The sequence below is a fragment of the Epinephelus moara genome, chromosome 20 (assembly GCF_006386435.1).
Source record: "Epinephelus moara isolate mb chromosome 20, YSFRI_EMoa_1.0, whole genome shotgun sequence".
Lineage (NCBI taxonomy): Eukaryota > Metazoa > Chordata > Actinopteri > Perciformes > Serranidae > Epinephelus > Epinephelus moara.
In genome coordinates, this window is record NC_065525.1 from 43,670,055 (window position 1) to 43,687,807 (window position 17,753).

General features: G+C 41.5%; 2 protein-coding genes across 5 annotated transcripts in view; one reads left to right on the top strand and one right to left on the bottom strand.

Annotated features, from left to right (window-relative positions):
- The window catches only part of LOC126407721 (E3 ubiquitin-protein ligase TRIM21-like), a 297,595-nt gene that overhangs the window by 148,400 nt on the left and 131,442 nt on the right, over window positions 1-17,753 (bottom strand). The window lies entirely within an intron of this gene.
- Window positions 16,192-17,753, top strand: part of pot1 (protection of telomeres 1 homolog) — a 128,688-nt gene continuing 127,126 nt past the window's right edge. For both annotated transcript variants that reach the window (XM_050072862.1, XM_050072861.1), the window contains exon 1: window positions 16,192-16,243. The gene's annotated coding sequence lies outside the window, so the exon portion shown is untranslated. The remainder of the gene's footprint in view (window positions 16,244-17,753) is intronic.

The window sequence follows — 17,753 nt, forward strand, 5'->3', positions numbered from 1 at the left end:
ACCCACACTAGACGATCACTGGACAGATTTTGGGCCCTTAAACCCGAGGTTGCTTCTAATTGGAGGCTGTTCTGACTGATTATCTCCTCAACTTATCCTCTGATGTGAGGGGTTTACAAATATTATCTTAAGCCTGGTGCACACTGTGTGATTTTGGGCTGTCCCAGACAAAAGATGACCAGAGGAAAGAAACGTGGCAACATCTTTGGCTGTGGCTCTAAAATGGTGGTCCTATGTCACACAGTGAGAGAGGTTCAAAGATGGCTGTTGTCGCGGTCTTGCGATCAAACACAGCCTGGGATGAAATTCCTGGGATTTTGTGATAACCACACATTGTTATGGCAACATTCAACTGGGCTGATGCAAAAAGTAATGAGTGAATTTTTTAACTGACCCATTTTTTTTTTAACCGACCCATTTCCCAATAAAGACTGTGTGTGACTCATCAAAAGCTCTGATTGGCAGCCAGTGTGAGGGATGGTAACTTTTAAAAGGAGAAAGCTGTGACGATGGATCGCTTCATTGTACAGAGCAAATTACAACAAAGCACGAGCGAAGACGACCTACCACCCAAAGAAAAGAGAAAAAAAATGCATTATGAAAACTATGTCTTATTTTTTCTTATTTTTATTGTCTTATGCCGTGATAGGAGTGAAAACACACGTTGTAGAAGCTATTGTGCACAGATATATATATGTACAAGTGTGCCTTAAGATTTTGGCTCAGCCTTTGGTGTGTCTTGGGCACAATAAGGTTAATACCTCTGGTTTACTCTATAATAATCAGGGCTGTCAAGCCATCAAAAAATATCAAATTAATTACATAGTCTGTGATTCATTAATCTAAATTGATTGCATATATCAGTTTTTGCTGTGAAAGTATTTTTAAAAATTTCAATTCAAATGAATTTTGGCAGATGTGTCGTGGTGAAGCTGCTGGATTTGGACACAACTGTCCCCCGTCCTCTGAAACTGGTCTGCAGTCCATTCTGTAAGAGATTTAGTTAGTCAGTCACAGGTAGACTGAAGCCTAGTTCACATTACACGATTTTCACCGTGATTTTGACGTCGCAGAGGATCTTGAGAGCCACCTTGGGTCGGAGGTGAGTCAGCAGATAGTCTGCCACGACAAGTCCTCATGTGTGAACAAGCCTACGAGCAAGTCGCCCCCTCGTCTGTGACTGGGACTGGATATCTGGCATGATAGAAAACTGGAGAAGTCTGACACGACTGACAAAAAGCATCAGCCAGTGAGAGGCGGGATACGTCCCACGTCAGCACGCAGGATGACGGAAGAAATGTGAGGAGGACAAGGCGCAGGGTTGCCAGGTCTGCTTATTAGCTGCGACTTTGGGCTTGTTTCTAAAGTGGAGTTGCTTATTTGGGCTTGCTCTCTAAACATCACCTTCCTCTACATATATATCCGTCTAATAAGTTATTTAAACGCTTGATAGTCGCTTCTTTTGGGCTTGTCTCCATAGCCCTGGTTGCTCGTTTCTCTCCCAACACTGACAAGCTGGCAAGCAACAACAACAATGGCAGCGTCCACAGGATCACGGGGAGCGCGTTGTGTTTGGACCCAGGCCCTGGAGGCAGATCTGATTCAACACTGGGAAGAATATCCATGCCTTTACCATGTGTCGTCTCCAAGTTTGGGGACGTCACCGTGTTATCTGGGGCTCTGTCGGCGAGGGCTCGGTGGAGAAATCTTGTGGTGTGCACACACAGGTCGTAACGCAGTTGGCGAGACTCCCACTGACAGAAACACACGTCGCCAGGAATGAACACTCAAAAGATTACGATAGTCTCCGCGACGCAAAATCAGGGTGGAAATTGTGTAATGTGAACTAGGCTTTACTCAGTTAACATCTGAACGCCTGGTCGAGTGTGGCTTGACGAGCTAGCACTAGCATCAGAGGCTGTGTCCTCAGGGTTCGCTGCTGAAGTCTTTGTGTTGAGGTGATATTTCAGGCTTTAAGTTCTCCCATGGTACAAAAGTTCCTTCCTGCAGAAACTGCAGAGAACAATGCTCCTATCAACAGTTCCATCTGGGCGTTTTGTAAATGTAAATGTTCCATTCATGGGGCCGAGCAGCGTCATCTTGTCTCCTTCCATCATGTGATAAAGCCACTGTGGCCTTCATGACGCACCGGGTCAAAGGGCACCACAGAATGTGATTGATCAGCGTTACATTTTTAACACATTTTTCTGTGATCAATTCATCAAATTTAATACGTTATTTTGACAGCCCTAATAATAATTACAATACATCATCATTTATTAGCTGATCATATTTAGTAATCCAGATCTGCAAAGTAATTAAAGCTGTCAATTAAATGTAGTGCAGTAAAAAGTCCAATATTTGCCTCAAGGATGTAGAGGAGTCCAAGTAAAAAGTAGCAAAAAATACTCAAGGAAAATATAAGTATCTCAAAATTGTACAGTTCTTGACTAAATGTACTTAGTTACATTGTACCATCGCCAGTGCATTTTTGCCTAAAAATGGCCTCAGTGACAGTTAAAAGAATACTCCGACGATTTGGGAGTTATGCCCTTTCTCTATCATTTTCATATTGAGACAACATGATCGATATCTTTTTTGTGTCTGTACGTCCAGTGGCTGGGTCTCAGCCGTTAGCATTGCGCTTATAGAGGGTCAGTACGTCCTGCGCTGTGATCCGTGGAGGGATACACCGGTGAGCAGGCACAGACGTAGCCTGTAAACAAAACTCAGTTGTTTATTTAGCCTAACGATATCTCCGGACTATAGTAGCTGCAATGGACGACTTTGAACACGATTTTGAAGAGTTTCTTGTAGCGGACACAGATCCAGAGCCATACCTGTTTGAGCCGGAGCATACAGATGAGGAACTCGAGGTGTTAGATGCTGAGCGGGCGAGAAGAGAGGCTGAATCCTCCGTGGCAGCAGAACAGCAAGGGGCCGAGGGGAGACGGAGGTCAGGGGAGGATTGGTGGTCTAGCTGCGGGGCTAGCTAACATATTCCTACGGAGGTGGAATCATTTTGCTGCACAGAATGGGATTCAGTGCTACCATCGTTGGGAGGCTAGAGATATATCATCATCATCATCATCATCAGGAGGAAAACCGCCGCAGAGAGTGCATCACAAGGAGTGAAAACTTTGCAGCAATCACTAATCCTGGCGTGATTGAAACATTTTTNTGCCTGTTTTAAATGCACATGCAGAAATGCCAGCTTCAGGGTTTCTGTAACATTTATTTGTTTTAAATGCACATGCAGAAATGCCAGCTTCAGGGTTTCTGTAACATTTATTTGTTCACTTTTACCGTATGCTACTGACCCCCTATATGCGCAACGCTGAGACCCAGCCACTGGACGTACAGACACAAAAAAGATATTGATCATGTTGTCTCACTATGAAAATGATAGAGAAAGGGCATAACTCCCAAATCGTCTGAGTATTCCTTTAACGCACAACTTTTTTAAGAAACTCTAGTCAAAAAGTTTCCTTTGTCTTTCTTCTTAAAAGTTCTTCATCACGACATCCATCAGTGAAATGAGTCTGGAAAAGCTGAAGTGGAGGTAATTGATCGCAGAATTAATACATGAGTTAACAGTAAAATTGCAAATAACATTTTCGTGGAGTTAATTGCTGCGGGCTGAGAGAGAGAGACTTCGGTGCTGGATCATTTCCATGATCAATGATAATGTGAATGAGGCTGATAACAGCACAACAATGAGGAGTGAAGGTCTGAATCATAACAGACACAGAGCGTCAGAGAAGATCTGAAATCTCATCAGACAGACGGAAACACCAACACAGGAATATTCATCCTGAAAAGTTTCATGTCTGCAGCGTTGAAACCACAGTCGTCAACGAGCTGCACAAAGATTTCAACAAATAATTCATGTGATGTGCAGAAAATGAACACATTTATTTTAAATATTTACACTTTCCTGCTCTGACAAATACATGTCAGCCTTTAATACACAGTATCAGCTGTTTACTATCTGATAGACAGAAAGTGATCAAACATGATAAAGAAATCAGCTCTGATGGTAAAATCTAAATAATTCAGAGTCTCATAATGAAACATATTGCTGTTTGGAGCAGAGGGATCCTCATTAAATTTGGTACAAACATCATCCAGTGTGTTTCCTCTGTCCGTTCTTACTCTGAACTTGTCAAATACTGCTGCTTAGTAAGAAGATGCCGGCAACTACCGTGGTATAAAGAGTGAGAGCGTTTGTATAGGGAAGGAGGGGAGATGGACGGGTCAAAGAACTCACCTTGGAGCCTGCTCTTTGGTTCCCATGTGAATTTCTAACCAAACCATGTTTTTGCTGAACCTAACCAGAGGGCTCAGTGGTCACCTGCTGCAGCAAGCAAACACGCCGTCTGTGGTCATTTTGACTTCAGACCAGCCAGTTCACACCACTGACACTTTTTGCTGCAACTTTGTAAACCAGTTTTGTCTCGTTGCAAATCTTTGGTCTGAAATGGGCTTCAGGAAATCAACCAAAAACATTAAGTGTTTCACCTACATCATAAGTTTATTGAAAAAAAAACTTTAAGCATGTAATGGGCAGAAACTCGAAGTGCATTTGAAAAGTGTAACTTGATATGCCGTCCAAAACAGACACAAGAGGGTATCTGGTATGTCATATTTTGACGTACGCCCGCTAACAAAGCAGCAGTATTTGGCAAGTTAGGATAACAACATGATGGTTGAGTTCCCCCAATTTTTCATCCAGCACTATCATGATATCAAATTTTTAATTTGTCCAATAATTTGGTTTCTAATCAGAGCTGCTAGGTGTCTCACCTGGCAGCTGTAACTCCGCCTCTATTTCCTTCCATGCTTCGCCCCATTTACGCGATCATGGTCAGAGCTGGAGGACACGTCATACAGGCAAGGCTTCACAAGGTTTTCCTCTTTGCTGGATTCACACACATTTCTTTTAGCCTGTTTTGCCTCAATGGCGAGCTGCTATCCATCTGTTCGTTTGGGTTTAGCGCTGATCAGTGCGTCATTTCATGCTGCATTTCTATTGGTTGCTTAGTAGACGTAGGTGGTAACAGCAGTCACACAGTGAGGTGGTCATCCCAAATTTCTGACACTGTCAGAATTTTATCTCTCTCACTGTGCGACATAGGACCACCATCTTAGAGCCATGACCAAAGATATTGCCACATTTCTTTCGCAATGTTCATCTTATGTCTGGGACAGCCCAAAATCACACAGTGTATACTGAGCTTTAGGGGCCGTTTATACGACAACGATTTCAGTAAAAACGGAAAAGTCTGTCCTTTGCGTTTTAAAAAACCTCTGCGTTTATATGACGACGTTATTGAAACCATCCCCGTTCACACGGAGCCGCAAAATCTACTGGAAACGCTGCAGTATGCACGCCAGGTCAATGGGTGGCAGTGTAAATTTTCAAAGCAACACCATGGCATGACGCCATGCTCCTGCACTGATGCGCCTTCCTCTACAACGCCGTGATTACAAACCAAAACAAAGAAGACACACTGGCGAAAGCATGCACAGATAACTTTGTCTGGATGGATGACGAGGTGGAGTTGCTGCAGTAACAGATCTACACTTCACTTCAAATCAACAGGGTGAGCAGCACAAACAGAGCTCGGNTTCATGCTGCATTTCTATTGGTTGCTTAGTAGACGTAGGTGGTAACAGCAGTCACACAGTGAGGTGGTCATCCCAAATTTCTGACACTGTCAGAATTTTATCTCTCTCACTGTGCGACATAGGACCCGTTTTCAAATCATTGCATTTTCAGGCACCCAAAACGCCGCTGTCGTGTAAACGATCGGCCAAAACGCAACTAAAGTTTACCGTTTTCAGTTGAAATCGTTGTCGTATAAACGGGGCCTTAGAGGCAAACTGTCTAAAGCGTCTTTTATCTAATGTGCTTCACACAGATGGAACCAGCGTCCTGATGATCTCAAATGCGCCTCAGCTTTAGTCACTTTTATATCTTAATGAAGAACTCTGTTGTTCTCCTGTGCCACTGATTGATTTAATTCCTTACTGCACATTTATTTCCTTTCCAACTCATCACTGCTGTGAGTCAAACTGTATTTCTAGTCAATTCCATTTGATTTCATTTTATGTAATTTTCTAAATCCCATTTTGTTCTATCTTTAACTGATTTCTTTCAGTTTTTATTGCTTTAATTCTAATGCATTTCTTTTTGGACTGCCTCTGTGCTTTAAATGAATAAATAAAGCTTCCTTGCCTTGCTAGTGTTGTGTTAAAGTACAGCTGAACAGAGCTGCAGGCATTGCTGTTGACTCTGTAAATCACACACAGCATCTGGATCATCAGGATCACATAAATGATGCAGATCATATCACACTAATATATAACAGCATCATCAAGGACTCTGTTTGTATCCTACAAATACATAACAAAGATTCTTTTTTCTTTTCCATGCAGGATAAATCCAGTATCTGGGCAGAAGCGTGCTGACAGGAACCTGGAGCAGACTGCTGTCAGTTTAATGAACAGCTGTGGGCACAGAGGGCTCAGGCTGTCTGGATCACAGGTCGACACACCCTCAGCTCTCTGACTGCAACAACGCCATATAACACCACCACACCTCAGGGCCTGGCCTGAAACTCACAGGGATGATGGAGCTCATCTGTGGGGTGGACAGGAAGAGTAAATCACCTCCACCTCCTCCTCCTGCTGGCCTCCGAGGCTGCTGGGAGGTTGGCGTCAGGATTTATGGACATATTTTTGTGTTGTCTGTGTTACTGCTGGGTGACACGACACATCCAACCTGCTGGTTATTTTTATGAGATTATTTATGAGAGTTGGCAAAAGAGCCTCAGTCTGCTGTACTTAGTTTCCTGAGACCAGTGTTGGGAGGTATTTAACTACAGTTAATAGCTATGCCTCCGTGCTGTAGCCCGAGGCATTATGTTTTCGTGTTGTCCGTCTGTCCGTCCATCCCATTCTCATGATTGTGATATCTCACAAATGCCATGAGGGGATTTCTTCAAATTTGGCAAGAAATCCACTTAGACTTGCCAATGAACTCATCACATTTTGATAGTCGTAGCTCCAAGGTCAACGTTACTGTGACCTTGTCTGTCTCAGTCTTATGAACATTCTTTTTAATACCTTAAATACTCTTTTAAACCCCTGTGACCACAATGGTGTTNCGTGTTGTCCGTCTGTCCGTCCATCCCATTCTCATGATTGTGATATCTCACAAATGCCATGAGGGGATTTCTTCAAATTTGGCAAGAAATCCACTTAGACTTGCCAATGAACTCATCACATTTTGATAGTCGTAGCTCCAAGGTCAACGTTACTGTGACCTTGTCTGTCTCAGTCTTATGAACATTCTTTTTAATACCTTAAATACTCTTTTAAACCCCTGTGACCACAATGGTGTTGTTCCTTCTCCTAAACTGTGTGAAGATTTTCTAAGGTTTTTTATTGGCAAGATTTCTGATATTAGGTCCTCTCTTTTGCCGTCTGCATTAGATCCTGCCATCTTTCCCAATTGCCCTGCTGTTTTTGACACATTTGAACAAGTGTCTCTCTCAGCTTTAACTGATATTGTCCAGCACCTCAGGCCTTCGTACTGTCCTCTTGACAGCATCCCACCCCGTCTTTTTAAGGACGTTTTCCATATCATTGGGCCCTGTGTTATGGATCTGATAAATTCATCTTTGATGTCTGGATGTGTCCCAGCTGCCTTTAAACATGCTGTGGTCCAGCCCCTCATCAAAAAACATAATCTTGACCCCACAGTTTTATCCAACTTTAGGCCTATCTCCAAGCTTCCTTTTCTTTCTAAGGTCTTGGAGAAGGTGGTTAATGAACAGCTGCAGTCTTTTATTGATCTAAATGACATTTCCGAGAAGTTCCAGTCTGGTTTTAAGTCACGTCATAGCACAGAAACGGCGCTTTTAAGAATTTTAAATGACCTTCTTTTGACAGTTGACTCTGGTAGCTCTGCAGTCCTGGTCCTTCTGGATCTGACGGCTGCCTTTGATACGGTGGATCACAACATTCTCCTGTCTCGCTTAAACACCTGTGTGGGCATTAAGGGTACTGTTCTTAAGTGGTTTCAGTCCTACCTCTCAGATAGGAGCTTCTCTGTCCAGCTGGGCCAGTATTCTTCAGCCTCTTCCCCCCTGAACTGTGGGGTGCCTCAGGGTTCTATTTTGGGCCCCCTCCTCTTTTCAATATATATGTTGCCATTGGGATCCATATTTAGAAAGCACAATGTCTCATTTCATTGCTTTGCAGATGACGTACAAATCTATCTGCCTTTAAAAACAAATGAGCAAGCCTCTGTTCAGGTCTTATTAGACTGCCTCAATGACATCCGATCTTGGATGGAAGTCAACTTTCTCTCCATGAACAAAAATAAAACTGAGATTATTTTATTTGGCCAACAAAATCTGTTAGATGGGTATGACAGCGCCATTGGCACCCTTAAGTCTCACTGCCACCCTTTTGCAAGGAACCTTGGTGTTATTTTAGACAGTGACTTTAGGTTTGATAAGCAGATAAGCTCTATTGTCAAAACGAGCTTCTTCCAGCTAAGACTATTAGCAAAAGTAAAGGCATATCTCCCCCGAGATTATTTTGAGAAAGTTATTCACACCTTTGTTACATCACGCCTAGACTACTGTAACTCTTTGTTTGTTGGTCTTGACCAGTCAGCACTGCGCCGTTTACAAGTAGTCCAAAATGCAGCTGCCCGCCTGCTGACTGGAAAGAAACGGCGTGATCACATTAGTCCTGTCCTTGCATCTTTGCACTGGCTGCCTGTTAATTTTAGGATCCAGTTCAAGGTTTTATTAATTGTTTTTAAGTGTTTAAATGGTCTGGCACCGTCTTATTTATCAGAGCTTGTACAGCCTCACAGTACTTCTAGAGCACTTAGGTCGTCAAACCAGCTGCTCCTGGCAGTACCTCGGTCCAGACTCTCTACTCGTGGGGACAGAGCCTTCTCAGTGGCGGCCCCAAAGCTGTGGAACAGCCTACCATTCCAGGTTAGAGCTGCACAGTCTGTTGAGCACTTTAAAACATTACTGAAAACCCATCTTTTCTCCTTGGCGTTCAGTCCCTGCTAGGCAAGAATCCTTGGCTTTTACTCTTTTTACTCTTTTTACTTTTTATTTCCCTTTTTTAATCTAATTTTTAGTTTTTTAAATTGAGCCCTTACTATTTCCTTTGTTTTATTTATTATGATATTTGTGTATGATTATTTTATATTTCAATAACTGTACAGCACTTTGGTCAACTGAGGTTGTTTTTAAATGTGCTTTATAAATAAAGTTTGACTTGACTTGACTTGACTTGATATCTCACAAACGACCTGAGAGAATATTTGGCAGAAACATTCACTTGGACTCAGCAATGAATTGATTAGATGTTGGTGGTCAAAGGTCAACGTTACTGTGACCTTGAATCCGTCTCATTCTCATGAACGTGATAGAATACCTCAAGGTAATTTCTTTATCATTTACTTTGAATGAAGATGGGCTGAAAATTGTAATGCCTGTCAAGCATGGATTTGACTTATTTTCCATGGTTAAATACATGTGGAGACATCTCTATAAAAATAATTTGCGCTAGCTAGCTTATGCTGTCTGCTTATTAACTCCTTGATCATAACAGAGTACCGTAACTTTCACCGCTTCTCATTTTAGAAAGGCCACCACAAGAAGACATGTTCTTTGTTTATGTGACGTGTGTTTAGATTGGTTCCTGTCTCCATCCAAGCACAGAAAAATGAAAAGCTCACTTACATTAGTGCACTAGCTACGTTAGCTATGGTGATTGCAGACAGCTAGAAACAAACATCTATGATCCATTGGCCGTTTGATAATCCGAACAAAGAACAGGTCTTCTTGCGGTGGTGTTTCTAAAATGAGCAGTAGTGAAAGTTCTTATATTCTGTTAATCAAAGAGTTGATAAGCAGACAGCCTTAGCTAGCTGACTTAGTTGGAAAGTTGCCTAACGTTACTTCCACTTTATATTATATTATGTAGGGAAGTCTCCACATGTTAGGAAAATAACACAAATCCATGCTTGACAAATGTAAGTTTTTACAATTCCTCATGACAATGAATGTAATTCAGTCAGAGACTGTTAATAAACCGAGACGACCCACTTTAGATTAATTTCCTGTATCTGTGTCACGTGGGTTTTGCCACTGCCCCGCCTCTACTAGCAGCAGTTCTGACTCCATTCATTCCAATGGGAAAAGTGAACGTGAGTACAGATTGTGACCGTTCCCTTTGCCCCATAGTCACTGAAGTAAATGTTGGACCCATTTTTCACAAGCCCCAACCCTTGTAGATATTCTGACATGGTAATGTCTTTTTTCAGACACACAATCAGGAGTAAATTAACTTTGTATAAGACGTATCTGTTTTAGCAACATACTCTTATGAGGTCTGGCAACAGCTGATTTGATCTTACAGAATAGACATGAAGGTAGAAGGTTTAAACAATTTCCCCCCTGGGATTAATAAAGTATTCTGAATCTGAATCTGAATCTGAATAAAAACAAGCGGTGAAATAAGGAACAAACATTCAATTAGGACTGAATATAGTGTATTGTTTTGAACTTGATTTTATCCATCCACACAACATTTACTACACTTCCTAATGAGGTGGGGGGATGCAGGGGGAGAGACACCATGCCCACTTAGGAGACTGGGAGTGTACACCATTTTGTACCATTGGCACAGTTTGTAATGATGGATGCTCTATTATAGAGTATCTTTGATTCAGTTCATATAAGCCTAACACACATTCCTCTACTGAGTGTCTAGCAGTGATTATAGCCTAAATATTGAGATTATACTTAAGGACAAAACTTTTTTTTTCTATTACGCGTAGATCATATACCCAACTTTATCAAAGTTCCTGTGCAGCATTATCTAAGGGTCTTTTATCTATTTGCAGGCTCATGGAGATCCAAACACAACACAACTAAACTATTGTCAAACAATTCATTTCCAGTGAAGGTTTTTTTGTGCATGCATGCCTTATTGAAAGTTTTATGACTTTTTTCTTTTGTTTGGCCTTTGTCGAAGTCTGTTGGCGCTGATACTGATTTTGGGTGAACTATTCTTTTAATGACCAACCAGTGAGTGTGGATAAACTATCTTTGATGACAGGTGATGTTGGAGACACATGCACAATTCAGAAAGTTGCAAAAACCTGAAAATGAGGGAAAAAACAACAACAGCACAAAACCCTTCCAGTGGATCTTGAAACAGTGGTAGAGATGCAACACATCCTCTTCAAATGGACATCTGGGGTCAGATTCACATGCAGCAGCAGCAGCAGCAGCAGCAGCAGCAGCAGCAGCAGCAGCTATATGATCCAGAGACCAGAGCGAGCAGTGTCTATAAGGACCACCTAATGACCCCTCTTCTTCTTCTCGAGGCAGCAACAGGGCCAAATAAAAACAATATGGAAGTTGTTTTTTTCCATCTGGAAGACAGCTTCACGTGTGTAGTTTATTGGTGATATTCTTCGGCGCAGGACGGTTGATTAGAAACATAAAGCAGGAACAGAACCTCGGGCCTGCTCCTGTGATGTGTCTCTGCAGGAGAAACTCATTAGTGCTGAGTAATGAGCCTCCTGCTAATACAGCGGCAGAATTATGCTCTCTATCACAGGCTCCGTGAGTGTTTGGCATTTTTCAATTTAATTAAACAGTCAGTAATCTGGTTGTAAAAAGCTTCTGAGGTTTCCATCTATAATGTAACACGGATATGACACCGGTGATAGCTCAGAGCAGAGCTGCTGTTTGATGAGAGGAAAGTTGTTGTTTCTGCCCAGCGGATAATGATGCTAATTGATCTCGATGTATCCACAGAGAGATACCTCAGTAATTAGTTAACGGACTGATGGATAATCATGCTCACCAGAGGATGATTCCAATGATTTTGGTGACCCTCTGATTTCTCCTCTTGTGCTACTTGAGACAAACAGATTTTTTTTCTGACCCCTACTCCTGGTAAAGCTTTAAGGCATTCTTTATGTGACTGACGATACAAGCTATATGCAAAAAAACTGTGCATGAACAAAAGGCCTTTCTCAATAGCAGTCCTGTCACATTCTGCCTCTCTGTCCCTCCCTACGGCCACATTTCCATTTCCTCAGGTCTCTTATTGTCATTCGCCACCTGTCCAACCAGATGCCCTCAGACTTTACCACCTGTCCACCAGTCACCTGGCTCTCACATCCCTCTCTTCCTGTTTGCCTCGACTATCTGCATTGGAGTAACTCTCATAATTAGTGCCATTAAGCTGGGCCCTTATCTGTCATTCGTCTCGATATTCTAAACAGAGATGTTGTAAGTGTTTGGCTGGATGACAACAAGATTTTTTTAACAGAGTCCTTCAATGCAGAGCCAGCCTTACCTGTTTTAAGGAGTTGCTTTATAACCTGTGATCTCTGGTGGGCCCCATGAAAAGATTTTTTTGAACAAGAGACAATAATATTGTCTAAAATGTAATTTTCTCAACAAAAAGTGACAACATTTTGTGCCATTTTTGCAAAAAAATAGTAACAAAACATAAAGCTCAGAAGCAGGGGAACTGGACCAGGGTTTCCCACACATTCATTTGTGGCAGCCCACACAATTCGAACCATTCAATAGGAGGCTCTTGGAATATATATATATATATATATATATATATATATATATAAACTGTTGGTTTTTCTAGCACTACACTGTCAGAGGGCAGTGTTGGCTGGGCTGGGTCCAAAAGTTTGCATTCACTCGCAGCAGCTGCTCCTCTCATCCATCCATCGATCTGATCTGAACACCTGTGAACGTATCCACAGATCCGTTATCCACCCTGCAAGTCACAACCAAGGCCCAAACCAAACCCTGCTTAGGGTCCCCAAAATTTTAGAGCTGGCCCTACTTTAATGAGGTATTAAAATTTGGATTAACTAGAGGTTATAGTCCAGTGGATTCTTCATAATTGGTATAATATTTTGGAGGGAGGTTCGCTTGCTCTCGTGATCAGTTTTTGTATTTTAAAATGTTAACATACAAATTACAATTTGTGAAAAATGAATAGAGGTAAGAATAAAGAAATGCAGCACGTTGATCAACAACAGTTTTTATGCCTCCATACCAGCGAGAGGTATTATGTTTTCAGGTTGTCCGTCCTTCCATCTGTCCCATTATTGTGAACGCAATATCTCTAGAACACCTTGAGGGATTTTTTTCAAATTTGGCACAAACGTCCAGTTGGACTCACCGCTGAAAGCTCAAACATCAAGGCCTCTGTGACCTCCCAAAACATATTTCTTGGCCATAACTCAATAATCCATACGCTAATTATGACAAAACTTCACACATATGTCTAACAGGATAAAATGATGAAGTGATGATATTTTGTATCCAAAGGTCAAAGGTTGACTTCACTGTGACATCATCATGTTCTACAAAAAACACTTCTCTGACCATTACTCAACATCATATCTCAGGAACAGAAGGGGAGACATTTGGTCAGATACTGAATTGGTGACGCTCATTTTGGGTCTCCACCTTGAAACTGTGCTGATTGTTTAGGTCTTCTGTGCTGAAGCAGTAATTCTAGCTCTCTTTGCTTTTAGAGTTTAAATAACTTTGCAAGGATGGCTCTGCTGTGCACTTCCAAAAACTAGCCAACTGCCGTCTTTGGCTCGATCTGTCAGCCATGTGGGACAGTAGTACTTTGGCTGTGAATGATGACATAAGAAGAGATAACAATACAGACTGAGAAAGGCCCTAATATTTAGAGTAGGTTTACAGGCCTATCACCAATGTGTGCCTGGTGGCAGGAAAATACTACACACTGTGTATATTTACTCAATCTCCATGAGATGATCTGTTGAACAGGTCAGGATGGATCACTAACACATGAAGTGAGTAAGACTAAGATGTGCATGTCATCTCAGAGGTGTTGAAAAGGACATAGACTTGTGGGTGGGTTTCAGATGCCAGCGGTCTCTGCACTTCAGCAGCTCACATTATTTTGACTCCTGACAGGACGGCGTGCTGCAGAAATGCTTCCCAAACACACCAAGCGTAGGTGGGCGGAGTCACAGAGTCGTATCCTGTCACTTCCAGTGGCTGCAGTCAGCCTGGAGGCTGGCAGGTCGACCTGCCTGATGTCAGTATCACACCTCATCACCTTGGCAGACTCCAGCTCCTGTCAGATGGCCAAAACTGAGAGCTGCTGTCGCACAGTGCAGAGTGGACGTGTGGAGAGGCTGCTGTCACTGAATGATGGGGAAACATATACTAGTTACAATTAAATATCTAAGTCATAATGTAGCTTACTGAGGCAAAGCAACTAATGCAGGATTTATGCCTCTGTGTCAAATCAACGCCGTACCTACAGCGTAGGTTCTGCATTGTTGTAGAGCCTACACCGTACCCTGCGCTGTAGCCTCTCGTGCACCTCCCCTGAAATGTAACTCGACATCGTGGTGAAGCAGACCTCCTGTTTCTGTAAGCTGAAACCATTTCCCTCAGTGGAAACAAAGCTTTTATTTACTTTTATTTCATAAATTAGAAACAATAAATTGTGAAGACAATAAAGCCTCCACAAAAATAGCATTTTAAGTCGTGTGTGTGATTTATCCTGGCTTCATATGAGCAGAGGAAATCTCCACTTGTGGCTAAGCTAATTCATACAATATAAAATGCCATAGGCTTGCGCAAACAACTTTAGCATGTTATTTAAGTAGTATAAGACAGTTGTTTTGTCGGTGAACCATATAAGTTGTAATGGAGCTGAATTTTGTTGGCTTCATATGAGTAGAGGAAAAATCTGCTAGCAGCTTGGCTAATTTATACAATGTAAAATGCCATAGGATTGTGCTTAAAGCATTAGCATGTTAAATTAGTAGAGAAAATGTGTCCAGCAAAGGACAAGTTCTTTGTCTGTGAAGCTGATTTGTGCACTTGTGTTTGAAATCATTCCTATTAATATTGTAGAATGTGTGTTTAATGTGTGTTTTGAATCAATTAAAGTTTACAGCACTTCACAGAAACCGTACCGCCGACTAGTGTTTTGGAGGTGTAACTGCAGAGTGACACAGACACACCACGGAACAAGTATAAATGCTCCCAGCGGCGTGGGCCACGTGTGTAGGCTCTGCATAGATCTGACGCACAAGTATGAATCCCACTTAAGCCTGAAATTTGGTTTACCGTTGTTATCACCTGTGTGAAGTACTGGAGCCAGGAAGTCCTAATTTGGGAATAGGGGGTGGAGCCTGGGTAATTCCTGAAGAAACTGTGTGTATTTTGCAGTTGAAACAAATAGCTTCAGTGTCTGAACATGTTTGAGTCCTTGTAGCTGTTTTAATGTCTTTGTATGGCTGTATGAAGTTGAAGCACTGAAAAAAAGAAGTGGCAGTTAAAACAGAATTGATTTAAGCAGTTTAAATGTCAGTTTAAGAGTAAGCACTGAATGAAGAGGAGCTATCACTTCAGTTCAAAGTGCCAAGAGTTAAATGTTAGTTGAGGTTTAAGTGACAATTAAATTGGAAGGGTACGTCAGGGTCAAATTCCTGATAGCAGCGACCGTCAGTTCAAGTTTCAGATAAAGTATATTATTTTTTCAGGTGGATGTTTTAAGTATCAGATGAGATGTAAGTTGGAATTAATTGTGTATGAACAGTGGAATTTTATTAAGTGAGAAAAACTTGAAATGTATCCTTTTTTAATTTTGTTCATGTGTGAAAACGTGAGAACAAAAATAGTGGGATGTGTCAGTTGAAGTGTGTTTCAGTTGACCACTGAAAGCAAATGAACTCCCAGTTAAAGATTGAGAGATGAATGGGGAGAACCTGTCAGCTGACATGTAGGGAAAAAAGAACAATGCCCAAGCTTAACAGCATCAGTTTTATAATTTAACACAATAAAAGGTAATAAAACTTTTTTTGTATTAATATTTTGAGGATTTATTATAGTTTTATTTATAAAATTAAAAAAATAAAATTATTTTTCTCATATTTCCTAAAACTAAATTATTATTATTATTATTATTATTATTATTGTTGTTGTTGTTGTTGTTGTTGTTGTTGTTATTTAATTTAATTTAATTTAATTTAATTTAATACAGTCAGGTTTTCTTGGTATAAATAATGGTGCGATCCTGGGGTTCCCTACACGCATGCGCGTTGCAGGAGCAGCTTGTCAATTCGAAACCAAGCGAGGGAAACTGAACTCCTGCAACTGTAAGTTTTCCTCTTTTATTTCCAGCATGTAATCTCATGTGTCAGTCCACACAATGGCTGCTTAAATTGGGCATTTTACCACGATGGTCCTCTCATTAACTGCATTTCCGTACTGTCGCTCATTAGTTTGTCGAAACTTGTTTAGTGACAGTTTGACGCCAGTCAAACCTCTGTTGTCATTAGGAAGACAATGTGGGGCCAGACCCAGTCTGAAAACCAATACGATTTTGCTTGCGTTACGATAAGTACAAGCATACACCACGCAGAGTATGGCGTTATACATTTTACAAATCTGTACATTTCCCTTAATAATTCGGCTTACATTCTATACGCATTCTTCACTGGATTAAATGATGTTGGTTGGTTTTTTGTTTGGTTTTGCGGCTTCTCTCAGTCTTCCATGCCCCCTAATGTAGCGCTGCTTTCCACCGCTTAAGGTCCGAGGGAAAGCTGAAATATTATTAAATAACGTGCTGCACCGTGTGTTGTATGTTAGCCGAATTTACTAATAGAGTCTGTTTATTTATACAAACCTGTGAATTATCTTCTATTCTGTGTGTATGTTTGCAGAGAATCAATTCACCTTTAATCTAAATGGCTTTGGAATGGAGTTCCTTTGACGTTCGGTTAAATGACAACAGGATATAACGTTACCTCGGTCGCGTTACGGTTTTCTTTTCTTTTCACTAGCTTACTTGAACGCTATAAAATGAGTTTGAAATGTCTACTTGTCATGAGTGCTACTTGGAGACGGTCATGTTCGTGCTAAACAAGAGGTTAAGCTGCCGTCTGTGCTAATGTTTGCTAAAGTTGGCTAGCAGGCTAACTAGCTAACGGTTAACTTGCTGTAGCCGAACTTCGACAGTTGAAGTAACATTAACGGTTGAAAACAGTTAGCTTATTGGTTGTGGTGACTCTTCATGTTAGCATTAGCTTAGAGCTAGTTGTTTATAACTCCACCGTAAGAGTGACACAGCATGAACGGTGCCAGGAGGACCAGCAGAGCTGATATTTTTTACATGGTGTACAGTAGCTTATGTAGTGGTTTAACCCCAGTCTGTGTTTCCATTCACTCAACGGCCACTTTATTAGGTACACCTGTTTAACTGCTCATTTACTCGAATAGCTAATTGGCCAATCATGTGACAGCAACTCAATGCATTTAGTCATGTAGACATGGTGAAGACGAGCTGCTGAAGTTCAAACAGAGCATCAGAACGAGGAAGAAAGGTGATTTAAGTGACTTTAAATGTGGCATGGTTGTTGGAAACTGCTGATCTACTGGGATTTTCACACACAACCATCTCTAGGGTTTACAGAGGATGGTCCCAAAAAGAGAAAATATCCAGTGAGCCAAAATGCCTTGTTGATGCCAGAGGTCAGAGGAGAATGGCCAGACTGGTTCAAGATGATAGAAAGGCAACAGGAAGTCAAATAAGCACTGGTTCCAACCAAGGTGTGCAGAAGACCATCTCTGAAGCAACAACACCTTGTCCAACCTTGAAGCAGA